Source organism: Ambystoma mexicanum, chromosome 3q, assembly GCF_040938575.1.
Source record: "Ambystoma mexicanum isolate Mex_15411 chromosome 3q, UKY_AmexF1_1, whole genome shotgun sequence".
NCBI classification, from domain to species: domain Eukaryota; kingdom Metazoa; phylum Chordata; class Amphibia; order Caudata; family Ambystomatidae; genus Ambystoma; species Ambystoma mexicanum.
The window spans coordinates 354,844,283-354,869,895 of NC_090926.1; positions in this window are offsets into that span (position 1 = coordinate 354,844,283).

Below are 25,613 nucleotides of genomic sequence, written 5' to 3' on the forward strand. Positions count from 1 at the left end.
CACACTTGTACGTGGACCTTCTTCTCCTGCACTCTCTGCATTCACCTGTTACTTGTCCACCTGGACTCACCTTAGCACTCGCCTAACCCATGGGCCCTTGTCCCCACTTACCCCCCCAACCTTTCACTTGATTTCCCTCCTGCTCTGACCGGCACTTCCCTTCCTCTTCTCTCCACCGCAATTCTTGTTACTGCACTTAAATGATCCGAATGACACAAAGCTGAGTGGAACTGGTTTTGTTTTTCTTCTTCCCTTCTACTCCTCTCTCTTTGTCTTGAGACATCATTTACTGTATAGGCGCATTATAAATATCCCCCAATAAAGAAAAAGACTTTAAAAATGATTCAATTTAGACAGTAAGTATAAAACATGCAGGTATGTATTATAAGCTTTCTGGATACACTAAACAATGCATCTAACAGGTAAGCACAATATTCTATGATACAAATATATATGTCAGGGGTCAAAATTGGGATTCATGGACCTTGAGCTGGAATTAGCTCCTGGATGTCAAGATTTTCCTCCGAGCAGGAGTTACTCATTGAGGCACAGGGGCTGTTAAAGTTCTGCCTCATGAACGGCGTGTCTGAAAGACAGTGGGACTTTCTTTTTTTGGTCATGCTGAGGCATGCACCCAAAAATGCACATTGCTTGAACTCCTCTTCCTATGTCTTGTACTGTATTGCTGACTGTTTCTGTTGAATCCTCTGTCTCTTGTCCTATTGCTTTACAAGTCTTCAGTTTTTACGTTCTCTTTAATTTGCTTTCCTTTTTTTTACATTTGTTTGTCAGTTCTTCCCTCTTGCTGCTATTTTAGATTTAGTCGTTACCTATCTGTGCTGCTGATTCTTAACTCTGCTGCTACATCTGTTTCTGTATTAATTTGTCCCTGCCAAAACTATTTTATCTTTGCTGACTCCTCTTTTTCTGTGATGCACCCTCGCTCACATTCTTTCTCTCTGCTGCTCCTGTATAATTAGGCACTACACAGTGTGTAACACATCTCATGGGCGTAGCACATGGGGGAAGGCAGGGGGGACAAACCCCCCCCCACAATTTTAAGTGGGGAGATATAATGTCATTTATCCCCCACCAGCATTTGTGTCACTTCAACCTGTAAAATACGTCTGCAGTCTGCACTGCAGGCTGCAGATGTCATGCCCAGGGACGTCATTTAGGGTTCGCCAGAGGTCACAACTGTGACCTCTGAGGTCTCCCTTACTACCCCTGTGGTCTCCCTTGCTACCCCTAAAAAAAATGGAAGAAAAAACATTTTTGTTTTTTGTTTTTGTAATTCAAGCTCCTGGGCTGTGGCTCTTTACTTCTGGAGTGGCTGGCTTTCTTGTTCAGGCCTCTAACAAAAATAACAGGGGTGCCACAAGTATAACACTTTCAGCACTGACCCTAAATGAGAAAGAATAGGAAAACCAAATAATGTGTCTTTCTGGAATTCTATACAATAATTGCTAGATTCAATAAAGGTTCATTTCAGGCACACTTCAGAGGGTGAATCACTGATTTTCTCTGTTCTTAAATACCTCAACTCAGCCTTTCTTCCTTCTGAGGTCTATTAATGAGTACCAACATAGGTTGGGTGATATTGGGTATATATTTTTTCTATATAAAGCGCTTAAGCGTAAGTGCTATATAATAACACATCATTATCATTTGGCCATGGACGTCTGCTTGCATTCACAGTAATTTGGTAATATGAGTCTATACACACTGATCCTAACGATACAAATGGCAATCCATTCTTGTATGAAATGTACATCACATTATAGTGATATTGTAAACATAATTTTCACGGTGTACTTAGGACTAATGCTATGTGATGCCACTTCCTGTTTTGTCAAGGGGTGAAAGGTTGAGTTCCATCACTTCTCGCGATATCACTTCGGGGTGGGGTCAAATGACATCACCTCCTGTGATGTCATCAGAGGTCAAGGGTTGTGTGATGTCACTTCCACTACCCCTGGCATTTTGGTGCAATGACATCCCTGGTCATCCATGCAAAAGTACAAGTTAACTTCAGACTGTCTGCTGCAGCGGGCTAAAACAAGAACTTCTGCTGCTTGCTCATGCGTGCCCCGTGCCTGTGCATTTGGAATGTGCACAAGCCGGCTAACTGCACGTGCACCTGCGCAGTACACTGCTGCCCAGCCTCAGCTTCCAGAATGAAGGAGAAGCCATGCAGCGACGCGTGCTCCTGCTGAGAGTGACTGACTGACAAAGTGTGTTGATATCGAGGGAGACAGAGTGAGACTCTGACTGCGACTCAACCTCTTGAGACCTCAGCTACCGTACTTAAGGTAAATCAAATGGCCCCCTCTCCCAGGTGCAGTGCAGGCCGGCATAGGGAGAATTTATTAGGGGGAATGTGCCTAAGTCATATTTATACAGTTTCTAAACATGTGCAGCGCGTTGCAAACTGATCAGGGAATCCTGGCCTCCTAATGTTTCATCATGAATTGAAAAACCTGAAGGTGGAACCCTCATTTTATTTCATGATAACAGGAAAAGACAGGCTTTGCCCCATGCCTCGTGAATGTTTCAAATTGCATGCAGGTGACCCAACAGCACGCAAGTGCTAAATTGGGCTGTTCTGTGTATGCAATGTGCACTATTAAATGATGAGCAAAATATATACGTCCCTGAGGTGTTGCATGCACTGTTCAGGTTTGGCATAGCCCCATTACAGAACATAAATGATAAATCAACACCCAAGACCCCTGTGTTGCGCAACGTGCTCACGAGTGCATCGCAAAACTATGCGACTTCAGAAAAAAGCCCCCAGCTCAGAGGGATTCAATATTTACCGATTTTTACCCGCTGGTTGAACTCTTTGTAGGTCGCCGCAGGCAAACTGGTTTGTGGTAACATACCTGGAGCACATACACTGGTGCGCTAATCTTGGAAGGTCTCAATTGTTTGGAAAATTAAGCTATTTGTTTATGTTGAAGCTCATAATGGGGTGCATTGTGCAGTGTGGTCTTCCCAATAATGAGGGCATTCTCATTGTGAGGACCACAAAAGTGGGTGTGAAATGCAAGTTGCCTCAGCATGTACCCGGGGCAAAGGGATGTGCTCACACATCTGTGGATTCATTTGAAGAAGTTGAACCCAACTACGGTACTGAGGTGGCTGTGGCTGAAGGGAGGTGTGCAACGCAGGGAGCAGTTGGCCCGGGACTAGGGGGGAGCTTGTTTAGGTTCTGCAGAGCTCGAATTCAGATTTAGGAACCATAAGTGTAGTGTGAGGTCAGAGCACCACCACCCCCGCCATGCCACCTGCGCCTTGAGGGAATTAAAAAGCCATGATAGGTAGATGACCGTTTGGAAATCGTGTCGACTTCAAAGAATAGTCTGTATTACATGAATGCAGACATTAGAAATTACTTAGACCTGCACTGCAGATGCTACAATAAATACTACAAAGACCAGACCCCAATGCTCAACACCCCGAAAATAAGCGACAGTGATCCAATACAACACTGTATGGCCTTGTTAGCGGGCCTCTTTCCCCCATGGACCTGGTGCCAGTGCACATTCCTGTCCATTCTCCGTTGCAGTTTCCTTTCCCTTGTGTTGTGTGTTTGCCTCCCAGAGCTCGCAGGGGTCCCTATGGTATATGCAGTATTAATGCTGTTGCTATGAGAAGAAGCATGTTGCCATCTTCCCTTCCATTCCCTTAGCACATCCAGAACAGTGCACTAGCTCATGGAAGTTCAAGTGGCTTATAATCCCCATTACCCACTTGCCCCTCTCAACCTCCTGCTGGGTCCATACCCAGACTTCATCACCACAGAGCGATGAGTGTATGTATACTGACACTGCATACATTGCAGGTGAGGCAGGCGAGGCAAACATGTGGTCTCAGACCAGTGCGGTGTAGGCCGGTATGGGGGGGCATCATCCGGCAAGCGACAAGCGGCAAACAGCATTGTAGTGTAAATAATAAATACAAGCATGTGTGCACAGCACTGGCTGGGCCTTGCCTCGACAGTGACCTGGAGAAGACCCCAAAATGAGGTACGACAATGGAGCATGACTAATAGTTATAGAAAAGCGCCCAAGGATATCGAGGGTGCTCTGAAGACTGAGGAGAACGTGCTGAGTAAGTGTACAGATGAGAGTGGTGGGGTTCTGTCCATGGGGGAATGGGAAGTGAGGGACTGGGTGCAGTAGAGTAGGGGAATGCAAAGTCAAAAAGGGTAGAAAGGCTGCAGAGGACAGAAAAAGAGAGGAGCAAGGGAGGGGAGAGATGGGAACAAGAACGGAGTGCAGATGAAAGATGGGGATGGTTTGCAGCACGGGGTGACCAGTGTGTCCAGGGGAGAGAGGGGTTCAGGAAAGACTAGAACACAGGGAGAATGGTGTAGGGCAGAAATGGCATAGGATGTGCTTCGGGTTAGGATAAAGCCATTGACTTAGGGATGTTTGCACGGCACGGCACTGGCTTCTCATTTCATCTCTAAAACTCCTCTTCTCCTCTTCCTCCCTCTACTCCCTTCTCTTCAATCTGACCCTTCTTCGGCCACCTCTCCCCCTCCTTCTCTGCCTTTCCCCTGTTCTCCCCAGACAAGGTTTCAAGACAAGTCCAATCTATGAAAGTCTCATCACAACAGGCTCATCCCTGTTCCTACAAAGCCATCAAGGAGCACATTGACTCCCTGACTCCTGCCCTGGCCGACTTCTGCAACCTCTCCTTCACCACTGGAGTCTTCCCTTCAACCCTGAAGCACTCCCTTGTGCACCCTCTCCTTAAGAAACCCTCTGCCAACCCGTCTTGCCCGGCTAACTATCGCCCAATCTCCATCACTCCTTTCCTGGGCAAACTCTTGGAAAAGCTGGCCATCTCCCAGCTCAATCTTCACACTGAATGTGTTGGTTGTCTCCATGATCATCAGTGTGGCTTCAGAGCCGCCAGAAGCACAGAAACTGCTCTCCTGAACATCTGTGAAGACCTGCTCTCCGACCTTGATTCCAACACCCCCTGTGTCCTCATCTTACTTGATCTCTCTTCTGCCTTTGATACAGTCAACCAAGCCATCCTACCCAACTGCCTCCGTGATAACCTGTGGATCACCGGTCAGGCCCTGGCGTGGCTGACTTCTTTCCTCTCTGATCGACCCTCCCAGGGTCAACTTGGGTCCTTCCTCTACTCTATCTCTGCCTCTATCTCTACATGTGGTGTTCCCCAGGGGTCTAACCTCGCTCCCTAGCTGTTCAACCAATACCTGCCACTTAATGCCCACCGCATTGCCACGCTCTGCCCCAACTTCCAGTGCTATGCTATGCGGATGACACTCAGATCACTTTCAGGCTACCCTCATCCACCTCTTCTCCCTCTCTCATCTCTGACTATCTGCTCGCCATACAGGAGTGATGTGCCGCCAATGATATCTGCCTTAATGCCAGTAAGACCGAGATTTGCATCATTGGTACACCCGTTCTCTCCTTTCCGGTCACTCTCTGGCCGGCCTCTCTTGGCCCTCTTTCTGCTCCCACCTGTGAGGCCAAAAACCTCGGCATGATCTTCGACTCCACACTCTCCGTCTCTCCTCACATCTCTGACGTCTCTAAGAAGTCTCACTACCAGCTGCACCTCCTCAGAGGTATTCTTCCATTTCTCTCCTTCCCCCAGAGCTCTGGTTCTCTCTAGGCTGGACTGTTGCAACAGCCTCTTTCTAAATCTGCCTGCTACTCTCCGCCCTCTGCAACTCATCCAGAACAGGACTGCGAGACTTGTCCTTGGCCTCAAGCCCATGGATCGTATCTCTCCAGGACTGAAATTTCTGCATTGGCTCCCAGTGACTGTGAGGATTACATTGAAAATCCTCTACATTGTCCATAAGGCCTTCTGGGGCCTGGGGCCTCAATACAATCAACTCTCTCTTCCAAAATATCTTCCTTCTCAAGCTCTTTGATCATCCGCCTCCAACTCCCTCCAACTCCCTCAGGATCAAACGCTCCTCCAAGCAACGAGTTGGTGGTAGTTCTCTTTCTTTGGCTGGGGCCTCCCTCTGGAACAGCCTCCCTGCCTCCCTGAAATTTGAGGAGAATCATCTCCGGTTCCGGAAGCACCTCGAAACCGTTCTCTTTGCTTCTGCTTTTTCTCCTCCTCTCTCCTGCTGACTTCCTAGCTCATACTGAAACTGCACTGGTTACCTGGCACCCTCTGATCTCGGACCCAGGTCCCCTCCTCCGCCAGACGCACTCCTGCACTGCCTTCCTGGCAACCCCCGCACTTCGCGACTGTTTTCTGTATACCTACATTCCTACTACCAGCACTTGACACCTGTTGTCTGCACTTACCCTTGTATTTTCCACCTGCTGGCCTTACTTTTACTTTTTTTATTTATCTTATTATCCCATGTGCTGCACTGTCCCCTCCCGCACCCCCTCCGCACTTTCCACCTTCCCCTTCCCATGCACTTGCACGATCTGAATGACACCTGGCCTAGTAGGATTTTTTCTGTCTTTCCTCTGTTACCCCTCCCTTGCCTCGTCGTGCCTTGAAACACTTGTGTATAGGCGGGTTATAAATGTCATATCATATCATATCATATCATACTACAAAGCCATATGTAGTTAATAACTTAATTGGAGCTGGGAACATACTACTCGTGTAATACAAATGTCTTTTCCAGGGATGCCTTTAGCCACTCTATTAGCACTTTGCATTTCCTTCACTGAAGTCCTGCTAAAAAACAGCAATGGCAAGTGTTTGCCAGGCACTGCCATTAAATGTCCAGGTACTTGCACCATTTTGCAGCTTCTACCATTAGAGGGTACCTAATACCACTGTGGCGGTGCCTGGCAAGTGCCTTTTCCATGCCTACATTAAAACACAAACGGTTGGCGTTGCCAACGCTTGTTTTAAAATAGGGATGTAGCTGAATTTCAAGTACCCACCACAAGCTGAATAATGAGTTTTAGAAAAGTTTTAATATAGGTCACCATAAACCATCTGAGCATTCCAACCCTTATGAAAAATGGGGCCTCCTGCTCAGAAGTCACAGGAACCGCTGTGTTCCTCCCCTGAAGGCAGTCTCTGTAGGTAAGTTTTGATTTACTTGAGTTGGTGATAGTTCAAAGAAGTTATTAAACAATTTTACTAAGGGTAAGTAAATGTGTTCTTATATTTCAGGTCACTCTATCCAGGTTGGATGACCAAAAGGTGAGTGGAATGGAATGCAGGAGCCAAAGGGACCTATTCCCAATGTTATCCTTTGGAGGACAGAGGGGATAGATAAACTGAGTTTACTTACCCTCCTGACTCTGATTTTCTCAGATGACTTTTCAGATCATCTGGGGGTGCTGTGGGCTTGCTCTCCTGCTGTTGGTTCTGGTGAGAGGTGCCCAGGATCTGTGGGCTCGAGGATTCTTCTGATCGGGTGCAGCTGCAAGATGCAACCTCTGTCGATGAAGAAATGCAAGAAACACTGATGCAGACCTCACCAGGACTCATCACAAGATGAAGAAAGGTGAGTTCCAGCGATGGTCTCCAGACACAGGCAATGACAGGTGTCCTTCCAGTCATGGCCACAGAAGCTGCTCCAAGACAAGATCCCTTGATGCTGGGACCCTGAAATGCAGAAGGTGACTAGTGGCAGAAGCTGTCGACCACGGAAGTTCTGGGCTTCAACAATGAACAGTGACACTTCTAGCAAGGTAGCATACAATAAAACTGGTCAGTCGACTGGGCAGTCCAGGCACACTTCTAAAGGCTCAGAAGGGCAGGGTCCTCTGCAAGGCATTGAGACTAGTGGTTTGCACTTTAGATTCAACAAAAGGTGTACCCTTGGTCCATAGGGATTAGTATTATTAGGTTTCCCCTCAAGACAGGGTGTGACACATAAGGCAAGGTACACCCTGCACGACACTACACGTGATATATATTTTTCTAAAATCAACACAATCACAGAAAAACAGGCAAATACGTGTGCGTTTGATAAGAATGAAGCAACACATATTCTTGGACTGATAAAAGACATAGAAACAAGTATACCAACAGCAACCAAACCTGATTGTATCATATTTCAATTAGAAAAAATATATTAGGAGCGACAATTCACAGAAACTGCATGCAACCACACTTGGCCAATACTACAGGGCACAGAGAATCCTGAGAGGCTTGAGGGTGTACTTACGACCTACACTCTGCAAAGACAATCCAGAATTTGTAAAGAGATGGGAGTATATTTTGAATAAATGTTCACTAGATCTTATAAAAGTAACCACTGAGGAACTCTCAAAATCAGTACTAAATTTGGATATAGAGATTAAGGAATTAACGGAGCAGTTAGCGCCATTTAAAAGTGGAGAAGAATTACAGACAATTCTTACTGATATACATACCACATTGGAAGGGTACAAAAGGACATTAAATAAAGGAAAGTAAGTAGATTCAGAAGAGATACACTAGGCTATTCACAAGATATAGTTTATACCTGGCAGAAGCATTATCAGTATAGCAGACCCCCTCCAAAAGCCACCGTCTATGACTCACAATGTGTGTGCTCATTGAATGACACTAACACTTATGTTAGAATTGTTCATGATCCAATCAATTTTATAGCAACACTTATCCATGACACTTCAGAGAAAGCACTGGAGAATGACTGGATTAATGCAATAACAAAGAGATGTCTTACTAAAGACCATCCTATCACTGCTGTATTTTATGGTCTCCCAAAAATACATAAGAATGTGAGAAATCCACTGTTCAGACCAATTTTAGCGGGGACTGAAAATATCTTCAATCCTCTGGCAGTTTATGTTTATAAAGTACCACAACCAACAGTACAAAGAACAGTTCTGTATTTAAGAGATATGTCACACTTCCTTAATACTTTGAAAGAAATAGAAGGTCTGCAACAGGATTACATACTGGTATCCTTTCATGTACAAAGCCTATATTCATCAATTCCCCACCATGATGGACATGAAGCACTGGAGTGGTCATTACTACGAGAGGAGAATTGTAAGACAAACAAGATCTTCACACTTGAATTTACAAAAATCATACTATGTAACAATGCTTTCTGCTACCAAATTCAGTTCTACCTTCAGGTGTTAGCACACGTATGAGGTCATCAATGGCACCATCCTATGCAAATGTGTTTATGTATAATCTAGAGTGTGAACATGCATTAAATCATCCAGATTGGTCATTGAAACTGAGGGCATGGGAATGATACATAGATTTGTCTCGGAGGATAGTTCAGGGGCAACGCGCTCGCTTTGGAAGCAAGACAACGCGGAGCAACACAGATGCGATCCCTGGGTACACACTTAAAAAAACTTCTGGTATTAAGTGCGTTATAAATAATCAATTATAATTATAATAATGATGTTTTTGTCATATGGACGATAAATTTAACAGAATTAGGTGAGTTCTTAAAATACCTGAATACTATACATGAGCACAATCAATTTACCATGGAAGTAGGCATGCCCAAACTGCACTTTTTGGATGTCGAGTTAGAGCTAAGAGAAGGCAATTTAATAACAAACATCTTCCACAAACTAACTGATGTAAATAATTCTTTGCATTACCACAGTGACCACCCTCTCCATTTGAAAATCAACCATCGTTACAATCAGTTTCTTAGGGTGAATTGTATAGTATCCGAACATGAAACATTGACAACAGAGAATGCCAAAATGACCCAGAAATACATTCAAAAAGGTTATCCAGAGAGGATAGTCTAAACAGCCCAGACAAAAGTAAGCACATTAAAATGAGAGGATTTCATCATGCCAAAAAATAAAGATAAAGAAATACCATTTTTGTATGCTCTAAGGTATTCCAGCCAAAGTTGTCATGTAACAAGGCTCATCAAGAAAAAGTTGAAACCTATACAATTGGATCCACAGTTACAGACACTATTTTCGAAACCACCCCATCATCACATACAAAAGAGGTCGCAATTTCAGAGATCATCTTGTGAGGGCTGAGAAACCGAGAGTAAACCAACAACGGACACTCCAGAAAAGAAAGACTGTCACATTCCCGTGCCTCAATTGCAATAAGTTTAATAATATCATGAGGGAGAGTACAGTAAGACATCCGCGGACTTTGCTACCTGTGATTCACAATCAATCATCTATGTCTTAGTTGCACATGTGGGATTTTCTATGTGAGGCAGACAATAAGGAAAGCAAAGGAAAGGTGGAATGAACATAAAAGCAACATAAGAACCAAAAATATATGTTCCCCAGTAGCCAGACATTTCACAGAACAAAGACGCACAGTGGCCCAAATCAAAGCTATCATATTGGAAGTGGTATAGAAACCACAAAGGGGAGGAAAGATGGAGAAGAAATTGGATAGAAAAACTTAACAGTTTAACTCTGGGAGGGATGAATGAAGATTTCTATTTGGGGGCCTTTCTGTGAAACTAACCTGATATACATCTATAGCAGACATCTACATAGGCTCACATCAGATTGAACAACAATCCACATTATATGTGGTGACTAATAAGGTCTAATTCAGAGATAAACTAGTTTAGCGTTGCCAAATAAAGACACTCTGATATATGTAGTGAACATGTAGCATAATTGAATACATTTATACCAGTGAAGAGCAAAACTACAGGGCCCACAGACTTCTATGACTATAGGTTGAATGTTAAATACCCTGGACCAGTATGAAGGAATTATTTTGGCATAGACTGGAAACTTGAATGCATTTAGTAGAATAATTAGTGAGTATAAGGAGATTGAAAAATCTACAAATTTAAATGTTGACCTAGGGTAGTTGAGAATACTATGTCTATATCCCACTATGATATTGGGTATAACAACAAAAATATGAGAATGGAAGCCTGGTGTTTCATTAATATTACACAAGGAGAGGTCAACATCACTAAAATTACTTTCTTCTGAATTATGATGTGAAATATAATTCCCTTCTCGACATACAGGCAAGTTGGTGTACTCAACAACCACTCTAATGACCTTACGTCAGGTTGAGCTATTTTCATAACATCCAGATTTTAGGCAGTAGATTGGCACTTCTCCCCAGTAAGATACTCAGATATTGGAGGTTCCCTTGACAAAGGAACATTGGGAATCGTAGTATATTATATGATACACATTCAGGAACAAACATACAACGCTCTGAGCATCCCGAAACAAGTAACGCACATAACGTCATCACGCCACGACGTGATGACTTCACGTGGCATATAGCAGCCGTTTTTAAATCGGCTGAGACTCAGTCAGCAATCCAAACAGACATGAGTGGATGCAGAGATTAAGTAGTTCTCATAAAGTAGTTATAGTCTGTGCGATATAGTATTTCTGACACACTATAAATGCATTGTTATGCATTGTATGAGAAATACAGTACATTCAGCATACCTTTTTACACCGACAGGCGATTAGGACCTGCCTGAGATTTATCCAGCTCTAATTGTTTGTGGGAGGTATACAGGTACCAGAAGATTTGAAACAATACCACGAAGGAGCATAAGGTAAACATATCCTTATTTACATTATATTTTAATTTCCCATTGCAGTACAGTTGCACCATTAGCCTTATTGGTCTGATTCAACTTACCATTTAGAACGGGCCATCTATGTGAGAGAAGTCCTATGTTAGTGGAGGATTTTAATGGGTTTGGTAACTAAGAAGGACCACTAGTCATATCAGACCATGTAGCTTCCAGTTTGTTTTCTACTAATTAGGGATTACTGGATATGCTGGGCAACTTTACCAGCTGTAATAATACTTTCTGAACATACTGCTCACAGATTGAATAGGGCTCAACAGGCTGACACCAGATGATTATTAACAAACATAATGATAGATAGATATTGACTACTTGATGTACATATAGAGCAAGGTTATGTATGGATTTTAACACTAAGTATCAATAATGCCTCCTGAAGAAGAGAAGGAATTTCCCTAAATGTGTAGAGCATGTGATTTTTATATTGATGACTTATGAATTGTTGATTTAAGTATTTTCAGTTTAGTTTGAAAGATAACTAAAAATATAATTATATATTTAAGAAATGATAATCGGATGTTAATGCATTTTTTTAGAACAATTTTAACTGTTGATTTATAAATTGTAGAAGAAAGTGACTACAGAAAGTTGCATGATCAAAAATCTAAATATTGATTGGACTATATTAAAACTCGGTGTGCAGGGGACACGAGTGTTCCACAAAGTTGTGGACATCTGTTTTTTGTATAATTATTAACACAACCTAGTGTCAGGGTTGTCTTTCTCCCCTGCAGCCTACTACCAGTTTAAGAATAACTGCACTTTAGATTCAACAAAAGGTGGGCTCCTGGTCCACAAGGGTTAGAACACCTAGCACTTACTCTACTCTCTCATCCCTTCTTTCTCTCCTTGCACTTGCACGTTCTGAATGCTCACAAGGCCCAGTAGGTCTGCCTCTTCCTTTCATTGTTTTTATCTGATTTTCATTCCCATGTTTCAACCTTGTTGCCCTGTGGGCGCTTGGAACCGCGATTTACTAGATGTGTAAGCACATCACAAATGCACAATAAAACAAAATAAATACAATAAATTGCATGATTTTTGTTCAAAAATGATACATTAATTGACTGTTACATTGTATTGAATTTTGCAGTGTAGAAGGATAGTTAGTTTCTTTTTTAATGTTCGCTGCTAAATAAGTATATAGGCATACTTTTTTCAAACTACTCCATAAAGACCAGAAGTGTCCAGTATTTGCTTGAATATAAATTCGCCCCTGGGCACGATTACTCACTCAATCAGGGGGTTGGAAATACAGGCGAGAACACAAAGTGTTGCATTTCTCCATCCACTCATTACCCTTCTCTGGGTGTTGCCATCTTGATTGTGGGGAGGCAACAGGTAACCCCTCCCAGTTGCAGAGGCTCGGGCTAACAGGCCATTACCAGCCATGTACTTACCCCTGATGTAGGTGTGATTGCTACAGTACAGCCCTGGATGACAAACCAGATCCTCAGTAGGGTGGTGGTTCACATGTTGAGGCTTAGGGGCATGTGAGGAATACGACCATCTGCATGGTGGATGGGCGTTCCCTTTGGGCTTTTTGAAATGTTTAATTAAATGGAATGATGGTAGACCAACCTCAGAAAAATGTGTGGGGCTAATCCCCACACATTTTCCTATGCTCACACCATGACAAACACATAGACCCATGTACTCTAGTTAGGCGGACACAGCACTACAGGCACATTCTGCCCTGTCATATTTAGTTGGAATCTGACAGCCAGGAGTGCACTATTTCATATCCAGGAAGGGGTAGGACCAATCGTTCCCCCTGCCATGGCCAGCCTGATTGACTAGTGAAGGCTCCATGGATCTGCTCTGCTCTTTTGTTAGGCCCTGCAGCTGGTTGCAATGATTAACATACCATTAGAGGGTACTTTAAACAGCCCCACATAGGGCCTGGCTGCAGAGGTTAACAATGGAGATACGAAACCCAACAACCTGTCATATGTAATTTTGTCAACCTGAAGCCACATCCTGTCCTCAATTTCAATGACAGTTAGCTTTCATGTCTGGGACTTCTGTTTACAGTAAGCCACCCCACTATTAGGACCCCATTCATAAGGTACAAGAATGTGGTTTCCAGGAGGCAGAGAGTCTAGTCTTGCTGCAGCTTCAAAGGAGACCTACTGCTTTAAGAGGTACGACATAGAGAGGGCCATTAGCCATAGAGACTCTTTGAACACAACATACAGGAAGATGAGTGGGACTTAGTGTCACAAGGGAGTGTGGCCAGAGCTTTCTGTTGAGAAAAGGTTTTGCCATTATAGTACTGGGGCACACCTTGTTCCTGTAATGATATGATATGATATGATATGAAACAAAGGGAGGACAAAATAATGATCTTACTAGGCCTTGCGTAATTCAGATCGCGCAAGTGTGGGGAAGAGTGAAGGGGAGAAGTGCCAGGGGGGAATTGAAGGGCGAAGTGCAGTTAACTCACCAGTGCCACCAGCAGGTGGCCCTAAGTGCAGAGAGAAGGGACTGTAGGGTTGCAGATACAGACCCTTAAGTGCTGGGGAGCCTGGAGGTAGTGCAAGGGCAACTGGGCATGCAGGAGCCTGGGCCCGAGTTCAGAGGTTGACCAGGAGAGCAGTGCATGGAGCAGTCAGGTGCATCAGCAGGGAAGAGGAAGAGAGAAAGCGGAAGCAAAAAGGAAGGTATAGAGTTGCTTCCGGAACCAGAGGTGATTCTGCTCAAGTTTGAGAGAGGCAGGGAGGCTGTTCCAGAGGGAGGCCCCATCCGAGGAGAAAGTTCTGCCTCCAACTCTCTGCTTGGGGAAGCATCTGACCCTCAGAGATTTGTCGGTAGATGAGCAGAGAGCTCGAGCAAGAAGATGTTTCGGAAGAGAAGTTGGAGGTAGAATGTCCCAGCCCCCAAAAATTATTATGGATGATGCAGAGGTTCTTGAAGTTGATTCTTGCAGCCACGGGCAGCGAGTGAAGAGATTTCAGAGCTCTCACAGACCTGTTCTGGATATGTTGTAAAGGTCAAAGAGTAGAGGCAGGAAGATTTAGAAAGAGGCTGTTGCAAAAGTCCAGCCTAGAGAGGACCAGAGTTCTGGAGACAGTGAGCTTCTGGGGAAGTGAGAAATGGAAGAATACCTCTGAGGAAGTGCAGCTGATACTTTGACTTCTTAGAGACATCAGAGATGTGAGGAGAGAAAGAGAGGGTGGAGCCGAAGATGACACCAAGGTTCTTAGCCTCACAGGAAGGAGTAGGAAAAGGTCCCAGAGTGGGCAGCCAGAGAGAGAGAAGAAAGGATGGAGCGGGTGTTCTAATGAGGAGGATCTCCATCTTACTGGCATTAAGGCAGAGATCATTGGTGGCACAACATTCTGAATTGTGGGCAGACAGTATGCTATGAGAGAAGACGCAGAGGCGGCTGAGGGGAGCCTGAAAGAGAGCTGAGTGTCATCCATATAAAACTGAAAATTGGAGCAGAAAATAGCGATGCAGTGGGCAAGAGGTGCCAGGAAATGGTTGAAGAGCCACGGAGAGAGGTTAGACCCCTGGGAACACCACAAGTAGAGAGAGGGAGAGATAGAAGAGAGGAAAGACTCCCGTTGGACCTGATAGGGTCGGTCGGTGAGAAAGGTGGTCAACTAGGCCAGGGGCTGATTAGTAATACCAAGGTTGTCACAGTAACAATTGAGCAGGATGGAATGGTTGACCTTGTCAAAAGAAGAGGATAGATTGAGCAGAATGAGGACAGAATGGAGATTAGAGTCAAGATCGGAAGAGCAAGTCTTCACGGGTGTTCAGCAGAGCAGTTTACATGCTTCTGGCAGCTCTGAGCCAGACTGTTGGTCATGGAGGAAACCAACAGATTCAGTATGTAAATGAAGAAGGGAGATGGTTAGCTTTTCCAAGAGTTTGCCCAGGAAAGGAGTGCTGGAGATCGGGTGATAGTTAGCCGGAGAGGAAGGATCAGCTGAGGGCTTCTTTACAGGGGGTGCACAAGAGAGTGCTTAAGTGGGAGGGGAAATTTCCAGTGGCAAAGGAGTGATTGCAGAAATTGGCCAAGGCTGAAGCAAGTGTGTCAATGTGGTCCTTGATTGTTCTGGATGAGAAGGGGAGAACCTGCTTTGATGAGACTTTCATAGATCGGACTTGTCTAGAAACATTGCCAGGGGTGAACAGGGAAAAGGAGGAGAAAGGATGAGGTGAGATGCCTCAGACGGGCCAGGGGTGGTAGAGGAGGAGGAAAAGGAGGCAGAGGAAGAGAAGGTGGACAGATGTCTTGAGTTTTACTAGTGAAATGAAAGGCCAGGGCCGTGCAGAGGGCCTGGGAGGGAACAGGAGAGGTAGAGAATGCAGCAGGATTGGTCAGTTCCTTGCAGATTTTGAAAGGTTTGGCCATGTTGTTAGTTGCCGCAGTTCCACCCCTTTACCTTTCCTACTGCAAATCACTGTGGATATGACATTACACATACACTGCTTTGTTAGTAGGGATCCGTGGATTGATTAAATAAGGTACACTTAGCCTACACCATTCACTGTGGACCCCTCTTTTGGCTGAGCATCTGAAGACTTTGCAAGAAGCATCAAGAAGAACTAAGCCTTGGGCCCTGGCTGAAGGTACAGTCTGCCTTACACCTTCTGCCAGTGAAGGAAGTCCAGGATCTCCAAAGTGGGAAGCAATATCCCTCTCCTAAACATCTTCCAGGGAACAGAGGACCCTTCAGTCGCTCCAGAACCAATACCCAGGCAGCACACAGAGTGCCCTATTAGGCTCTGCAGCATGCCTCCTGGATAGGAAGTGCCAGAAGGTCTTTGTCCCTACAACCAAAGACAAGACAGCTGCCTGCAACACAATCCACAGCTGTAGGCCATCTACCTTAAAGGAGAACACAAGCCATTTGAAAAAGCTGGGAGAAGTGCCTCAATGAACATCTACTGACGTCTGACTTTTCGACCCAGTTGCGTTCCTCGATCTGCAACTGACAACAATGCTGACTGATGTCAGGTGGCCATTGCTTAAAGACATCTGAGATGTCTTGTCCAGTGCTTCAGAACTGCCAATCAGCACTGAGAAAATGATTCCTGAACCTGAACCGCTGTGTATGCTAGCCGGCAGACGTTCGCTCACCGAACCATGTTGCCGCCTGATACCTGCAACTTACTCTTGTCTCGAACTCTGTTGCAGAAGCCTGCCATGCTCCCTGAAACTGAATCAACCCTTTTCAGCATCAAGAACATTTACAGCACAAGGTAAAATGTGGTTCTGTCCCCTTGGTCCTTTCCAGATGGCCCCTAGAGACAGGTTATGACTCATTGCTCCCTTTGTGCCAAAGCCAAGATATCTTAACAAACTATTGTGGTTATTAACCATGCTGACTCCCCTTCTGTCTGTATCCAGAGTGTATAGCTTTTCCTTCTTTGAAACTGTCTCTCCTCTGCATTGCTTTACTGGGTGGGTTGTATTTCATATTGTTGCTAGAATTGTCTGTTGTGATATGAATATATTAGATATTATTGATACAACTTTGACTCGACAGTCTCTTTTATCATTGGGTAATAATGGTATTTTTGCTGTGTTGCAACTAACGAACAATCCACAACCTTTCGGGGATAAGCCTGCTGTTCCGTCCACGCTACCAAAATTGGACAAGGGGGTTTTTCATTTGCTTGTAATTCAAATCTGTTCAGATCCCTTCTGGTGTATTAGAGATGTGGGGATGACAGATGGTTTAAAAAACGATAATCACCTGTGGACCTCTGGTACCCCAGAAGTTGATTTGTCACACAAGGCCATCCAGGCAGACCACAATCCTATTACAGGCAGACATGGAGCCACGGAGGGAAATCAGTGTTTCATCCAAATAGGTGGGCTAAATCATATCAAAGGCTTTGACGGCAAGACAACCTTGCTTACAGCAGCCAATGAAGCCCACTGAGCATGCAAGATTTGTGACTAAATGTTCTAGCTCCACCGATCAGGCATGCAGCAAAAGGCAAGCTGTGTACTAAAGTTAAAGTGTAGATTTAGGCACTCCGATCATTAAAACTTTGTGTTCCATTCAGGTGATACATTCTAACAACGCATTCCTTTTAATGCATCACTTATTTTCCAAGACACACCTTTCACATGTCAATAGCCATCAATTGAAATTTGCTTTATTACTCTGGTCTCAGCCTAAATATTCATAAAAATGATCCATCAGTATACATTTCTAATATCTCCCTTTATATACCTTTTTCTATTTTGATGCCTAACTCATGTATTAACCCTACAAAAAGGAACACATAAGAGGAAACAGCAAACGCTCCTAGATGCCAATGTGCATATTGTTTCCCTCCATGTTCCCACAATCAGTTCCTTCTCGTCTTCCTTCCAATCCCACAAGTGGTCCCTTTCATCCTCTCTATGTGGTGTTTTATGCAGCCCTCCTTAGATATCTCTTTCCTGAGAGAAATATTTAAGCATAGGTTAATTCATTTAGCTTTGTCTTCATCTTTATTTTATTCGAGCAAGACATGTTTTCCTCTCCACAGTTTTAAGAAGACACATTCTGCTATCTAACAGTGCCTTTAGTTTTGTTGAAACTCTATCATGTGGTCAGTGGCACACCTCTCAAAATGATTTGCAGGTTTGCCCAACAGCTGTTGTCAATCCTGCGTATAAGGTGGCAGCTACCATTGCATGAAGGTGAATCTACCAGCCGATATGAGCTATACGATGGTTGCTATCTGGGTATCCTCGGAAATGTACTAACACTCTTCTCAGTTCCTTTCTGATTGGAGTTCTATGCAGTGGCTCCCTATGTGTATCCTGTAGTTACACATACAAGTAGGTTTTGGATCTTGGTTGCCAAATCCATGTCTTCCATGCCAACTAGTTCTTGTGTTATTCAGTATTTCAAGTATGCATTCTTTTACCTCCTTGGTAGGAAATATTCCTTTTGGTAGACCTCAGATACAAAAGTTACTATGTTTTTTTCATAAGAGCCTATAACTGCCAATGAAAAGACCCAAAAAAGGTGATGAAATTCTCTGATAATCACACAGCTGAGATGAGAAGGAAGGGCGCAGAATAAATGAAAACATTATACTTTAGACAACTAATAGACCTCTACCATTTGAAGAAGAAACTCGAGGCACACAAAATAGAACTAGAAGCTTTCTGTGAACTAATTGGAGCTATAGATTCTCTGCCGATTCCAAGCCCACTAAAAGGCAAGAACCAATCTTTATCTGGTTCTCGAAGCCCTGCCAAATTTACATGGCAGCTCATACTGTGAAAAACTCCATGAGCTCATCTTATTTGTTGTCAAGTAAGCAGCTGTTCTGTTTAATGGGTAGCTTTCCCATGCCTTCTATCTGATCTACTATCAATCATTGTCTGATTTCCTTGCCAACATTTCTAAATATACCATCCCAGACGTGCTTTATCTCACAGTGAACTGCTGCTGTTAGGGACAATTCTCAACATGTGCTAATTTCCTTCACCTTTTGAAACCCCCAGCAACTTTGCTGGATTTCTAGGATTTGTTTTCTTACCTGGAAAGAGTGTGAGCCTTTTTTCCCCACTCTTTCATGTATTTTGATGTGTGTTCTACTTTTGTGTTCTTTGGTTATGGAGTTTTAAAACAACTCCATTGGCATCATCTTTTTCTTATGTGTCACACAGCACCTTTAGTGCAGTGGCACAAGGGTGTCTTTCAAACTCTGCAAGGTTTAAATACCTTCTCTGAAACTGACTACTGTCCCAGAGCATGTAAAGTTAAATTGACTTTACTAGTCATTTGACATTTGCAGACCCAGCACATACTGTATTCCTATAGAGTGCTGGAAGGGTTGCCTAGCATCCCCTGAGTCTAAAGACTCATATAACAGTCAAATGTTACCCTTTCCTACTTGAAATGGCTGGTGGTAGTGGTTTTAAAGAAACTACCATGATTTTTCCTGACCGCGAACACCGGTAGCTAAAAATCGGGTCAGCCATATTTTCCAACATGGCGCCCAAGACCTATCTGTAAAAACAGACTCCGGTCAACTTTTTTTGCCGTTTCTTTTAGGAAAGGTCCTTCTAGTGTCCAACTCTGCACGCCAAACCAGATTTGGTCCCTTCGTTTGTTGGCCTTTGGCAGGCTTCAATGCTGAAACCCTCCTCTGGTGCCTGAGTGTCTGGGGTGGACAGGATACGAGTGAGGTGCCCGAAACTCCCTGTGCTAGGAGACCTGAATGCACTCTGGCGTGATTGGCCGGCTGGCTGTCTGGCAAGGACAGCCACCCTGCTGTGTGAGTGACAGCTAGGCTGGAATGAATGGGGGAAAACTGTTTAAAAGCAGGCTTCTGGGACTTGGAAAGCAGAGTTGACCACTTGAATTAGAGAACCAAAGACGAGCTGAAGGAAGACAAGTGCTGCAACTCCTGGTCCACCGGTGAAGCCCTGATGCAGGTCTGAATGGTCTGAAACTCCATCAACAGAGAAGCCCTTCAAGGATAACTTCTTCCCTTGAGTTTGGTGGGAACAATCAACTCGTAAGCGGCCTGGACACCATTCCCATCCTGGTCGAATTTTCTGCAGAGTGCTGTGGAAAACCGGATAGCCTGTGGGAATGATGCCAGTTCGTGGTCTTTAAGGCACTAACACCTAAAACCAACGTTTTGCCAAGCTTGTGGCCTCTTCCATGGGCAGTGCAGAAACCTCCCGATGTCCTCCTTCTTGTCCCCATGATTGAAGCTCAGGAACAGCAAGGTCTGAGGAACTGCCAGCAACAACTGCCTCAGCTACATCTCTTCTTCACATTAAACATATTGTGCAAAAGCGGTCAGGAAATCTTTTCAGCCGAAGTGAAAATTTGTGCAACTTTCTCAACTTTGAAGGCTTGTCCTTCCCTAAACCAACATCTACGTTTTCGTCTGACCAACTACTCGTATAATCTGTGGCGAAGACTTAACTGTTTATTACCAGAACTGTGCTATCCTATACAAGACTCTGAACCATTGACTTTGGCCCAAGCCTATTGAATTGAATTGTTGGTTGCAGTGAACTGAAACCTTTTGCCCTCCCTATGAAAGTATTTGTGCCTTGATTTCTTTTAACCTTGTCTTTTTACCCCTTTTAAAAGTAACTGAAGTGCCATTTTGCTCCCACTTCAGGGGAGCTGAACTTTTTGAGTAACTTATTGGTTGTGTATTGTAGTATATTAGTGTATGATATTGAGCTGCTCTTGCTAGTGGAATGTTTTCCAAATGATTGTGTAAATAAATGTATATTATTTTACCAAGAAACCTTGAGTAAGTGTTGGTTTGATTGCTGGTCCTTTGTGCAACCCCTTGTACTGCTCACTTTACTCTTGAGATAAGTCTGTCTGCTCAGCCACTGCTACCACAATACTGTGTAGTACAGGCTTGTGCCAAAGGTGAAATTGTACTGACACTTATAGTCTTAATAGCATGTAGTGTTCCCAAAGGGTACTGAATGTGATTCTGCCTTACAGCTGCCTAGGGAAATTCATCATCAGCATGATTCAGGCCTTTTGACACCTGCTCCCAAGACACAATTTTGTATTTGGCATCCCTTTTAGAATCTATCTCAGTCTGTTCAGTCTATGTGTTTGGCTACCAACGGTGAGTTGTTATTTACTTTTGAGCATAACTCCTTTTCTATTCAGTTTTCAGATTATACGTTTACATATTCATGATATGTAAGTAATACTGGAGACACCCTTTACTTCCTGAATCATTCTGACCCAAAAAGTGTCACCTCACATACACCTTTTACCTAAAATTGAAAGATCTATATGAAACCATTGATCAACCTGTCATGTTATCTGTGCTCAGTTTGAGGCAGGAGGGGTTCTGGTACCCCACTGCACACCCCCTCTGGTCGGTATTTGACCACTGTTCAATACACGAGCAATACGCCCAGTGTCCACCCTCCCCATGTACAGTGTACCTATGCCTACTTGTCCCAGTCCCCCCCTCATTGTGGTGCTTTATCTCCACATGGGAGGTTTCATAAAAAACACATTTCTACAGAATCAACATTGACTTTAATCATTTTGTACTCTCTTAATTTAAAACATACAAGTATCTCCTTTTGCTAAAAATAAATTGCAATGTTTTGCCCTCTTGACTTTTACTTACTCATATCCTTAAAGGATAATTGTATTTGTTCCTACTTGGAACACACCCATATTACCCAATTAATTGTAGACATATCGTACATAACAGGCTATTTCCTTTTGGCCACCATGAGAATCAAGATAAATCATTCCTTGAGGGGACCCACCAGCCCATTTCTTTTCTGTTCCGTCCATATGCAACTTTTACTGTACACTTTTTCCTTCCTCTCACCCCACAAAATGTCCTTGTTTCCTGCTTTCTCCCCATACACATTTTCTTCCATCAGTACATCTTCCACCCGATTCATCTTGTTTTATATTATTCCACATCCACTGACCTTTTTGATGATCAGTCCATTTTATTTGTCCTTTGGGCGGCCTTGCAGAAAGTTTTAGAGCCCCTTAGTTCTTAGGCCAGTCCTTTTGGGTTCATTGTTCATTTCATCATAAAGTACTCAAATTCTCAATCTTCTGATTCAAAGTTAGAAAAGGGGGTGGGCATTCAATTGTTTATGGGGAACACAAGGATGGCGGAGTCTCTTAGGGACAAACCTTCACAAACACGTTTGCAACTGAGCATCTGGCTGAGTCCCTCGAAACCCTTTTCATACTGAGTTTTTCTCCCTGGTCTCAGGATCGGTTGCCGTCAATCACCTGGTGTGTAGATATCGCTCGTCCATCTGTAATATAAAACTGAATGAGTCTCTTTTGAAAAATAAATATGTCTTTATCGTCTGTACTGCCTCCTGAAACCCAACCCTTAAAACACCTATGTGTTTATTTTAAACACTCCTGCCTCTTAAACAATTTCTACTGCGTTTTCTCCTTTTTTCTTAAAATAATAGGATGGCTGCTCGTTTCTCTCTTTTCGCACATTTTGGTGTTACTTTAGACTTAATACATACTGGCTGATACCAGGATTTGGCTATGATCTGAGGTCATAATAGATATACATTTCTTTAATTGTTCTGCATTGCCCTGTTTTTCATGGACTTCTTTCTTTTTCCACAACTGCATACTGCACTGAAGGAACCATTTCCTCTCTGTTTGACATTCTCAAACCAAAGAGTCATGCAGACTCCTTCCTCATGATAAAAATGATAAACAACAATACAGACAACATAACAAATTCAAATTCAAAACCACATTTTGTTTGAAAAAGCATTTGTCTCCTTCAATTGTTCCCCTTCTTTCTTTTTGGTGCATCCGTAGCTGAAGAAGAAGATGCTGGTGTGGGTTCCTGCTCTCTGTAGAAAACCAAAATAGAGGCACAGTCATGTTTTAGCTGACAAAGCGTTCAATTATTTCCTCTCAAAATAATATCACTGAGATCATCTGTTTGGCATTCTACTCATAGTACTAATTGCTTCTTGTCTGCACTGAGGCTGCCTTTTCTGCTACTGCAGACCAGTTAGCTCCTCTTAAGGTGTGCAAGCAGAAAGCCTGCCTTTCTGAGCCATGGTATACTGAACAACTTAGAGCTGAGAAGTTACAATATCGACAGGCCGAAAGAAAATGGAGGGTTGACTATTCCGCGCAAGCCAAGTCTGCCTTTCGTCACTTGCTTACTGCTTACCATAAATCAGTTATTGATGCTCCTCCAAGATCGAAGGTGCCTTTATTCAGCGTATGGCTCTCGTTCAGCTTGTTCAATTGCTATCTACCACTGTTGCAGCCAGCACGCATGCTACTCCATCACAAGCCCTCTGTGACTCTCTTTCCTCTTTTTTGTATCCAACATTTCCTCCATTCGTGCTTATATCAATAATGGAGTAGCACTTTCAGTGCCCTTCAGTGGAGGGGACGTGGTCCTCATTTCCTACTTTTTTAGAATCTGACATTCCGGCTTCTATTCAGCACCTGAAATCTGCCTCCCCAACTGGTGCCATCCTCTTGGCACTGCTGAAGGAAAACTTGAGGGCTATTATTTCGCAGATTACCGTAGAGGTTAATGCCTCCTTTTGCTGTTGGAGTGATTCTTCCCACACTTAAACATGCCTTTGTGATTCTGCTATTAAAGAAACCTTTGTAAGATCCAGAGGATTTGGCCAACTACCGCCCCATTTCCTTACACCCCTTTCTCATGAAATTGTTGGAAGCCTTGGTCTCTCCTCTGTTGTCTACTTTTCTCGAATCCTCTTCCTATTGTTACCCTTTTCAGTATGGTTTTGGGCCTGGAAGTGGAACTGGATCAGTCCTTAATTCAGTGCTGGATGATCTGGCTTGCCTGGTGGATCAGGGGGGTGTTGACGCAGTTGTTTTATTATTTATTAGACCTGTTGGTGGTGTTTGACACGGTTGATCATACTACCATGATCTCCAGGCTGTCCACTGTCTGGCTTTCGTGCAAAGTTCTGGACTGGTTAATTTCCTTTCTTGCCGATCACTCACAATCGGTCTCACTTGCTCCCTTTCACTCTAACCAGGTTTCACTTTCATGTGGCATCCCACAGGGATATGCCCTTTCCCCTATCTCATTTAATCTCTATATTAGACATCTTCTGTTTCTCATCCAGTCCCATGGTTTCCGCTTTTATTCCCACGCTGACGATACGCACATTTTGGTCCATCTCGATTTAAATCAGGCTGACACGGCCAGTCGGTTTAGTATATGTCTTCAGGAGGTAGGGGAATGGATGACATCCAACTGGTTGAAACTAAATGGCAGTAAGACCGAGGTGATGGTGGTTGGTACTACCTCGCCTCTTCTGTTCTGGACTAACAACGGGTGGCCTATTTCCCTCGAGCTTCTTCTGGCACCTGTTTTATCAGTGAAGAATCTGGGGGGTCACTATTTCTTCCTCCCTTGCCATGGATGGTCAGGTGACGGCTGTCTGTAAGAACGGCCATTTTAAACTTTGTATACTTAGGAATGTCATCCCATTTGTGCCTGAAAGATGTCCACTCCCGGTGGTAGCCACACTTGTTAAGAGCGGCTTGGATTATTGTAACTCACTCTATCTGGCTCAGCCATGCTACTTGGTTAACAGCCTTCAGCTGCTGCAAAATACTGCTGCTAGAGCTGTTCTACGTCCCCCTTTTGTCAGCCATATGACTCCATTGCTGAGGCAGCTCCATTGACTTTCGGTGGAAAAGCGTATTTTGTTTAAGTCTCTGTGTATGGTTCATCATGCCTTTAATGTCCATGGACCTGAATATATTCAGGATAAATTTCACTGTTGATCCCAATCTGTATTTCTTGTTGTGGTTCCTTGGTTCAGATTGATGCGCACTGGCGGACATGCTTTTTCGGTGGCTGCCGCTAAGGCTTGGAAGGCCCCTCCTCTGGTGCTGCGCATGATCACTGACCACCTGGCCTTTCACCGTCGGCTAAAAACATTTGTGTTTTAAATCTGGCTGTCTCCTGCTCTGTTCACACTTTAGCACAAGGGTGCCTTCGGGCGTTTGTGCGCTCTACACATTTGTATAACATAACAAACATAACATTCTCAGCCCATTGAACTATAAGCTGCTCTTCTGTAAAGTTAAACATTTTTTTGGTGCACTTTTTAAATGACCTGTCATTATGTAGCAATCAGGCCTATCTTTCTTTAGTTTTTTCTACCACACTGAAAATGTTCTCTGTACTTTTCAAGTCCTCCTCCTGCTGGCGTGGAACCACAGTCTTCTTCTTTCTTTGTTGTGTTTATTCTGTTGAGACATAATTATAATTTATCATCGTCCTATCTACTCTTATCTTGCGTACCCATGTTATTTGGAACCCAGCATTGATTCTAAGTGCATGCAAGTATAACATCTAGGCATATATCGTTTTGTCGATCCTCAAAACTGTATGCATTTGCCAAATGCGCCTATTTGGCATTTCTTTGTTACCAGAATGACGAAACAATTGCTAGACCCCTATCCAAATTCTTCTTCATTTTCGTCGTTAGATATGGCCATACTTGTATATTTTATATGCTATCCTGTGCTCACACCAGTTTGCACCTTTCTTGGGAAAATGCTATCTATTTGAAAGACTATGGGGGTCATTCCGAGGTTCAAGG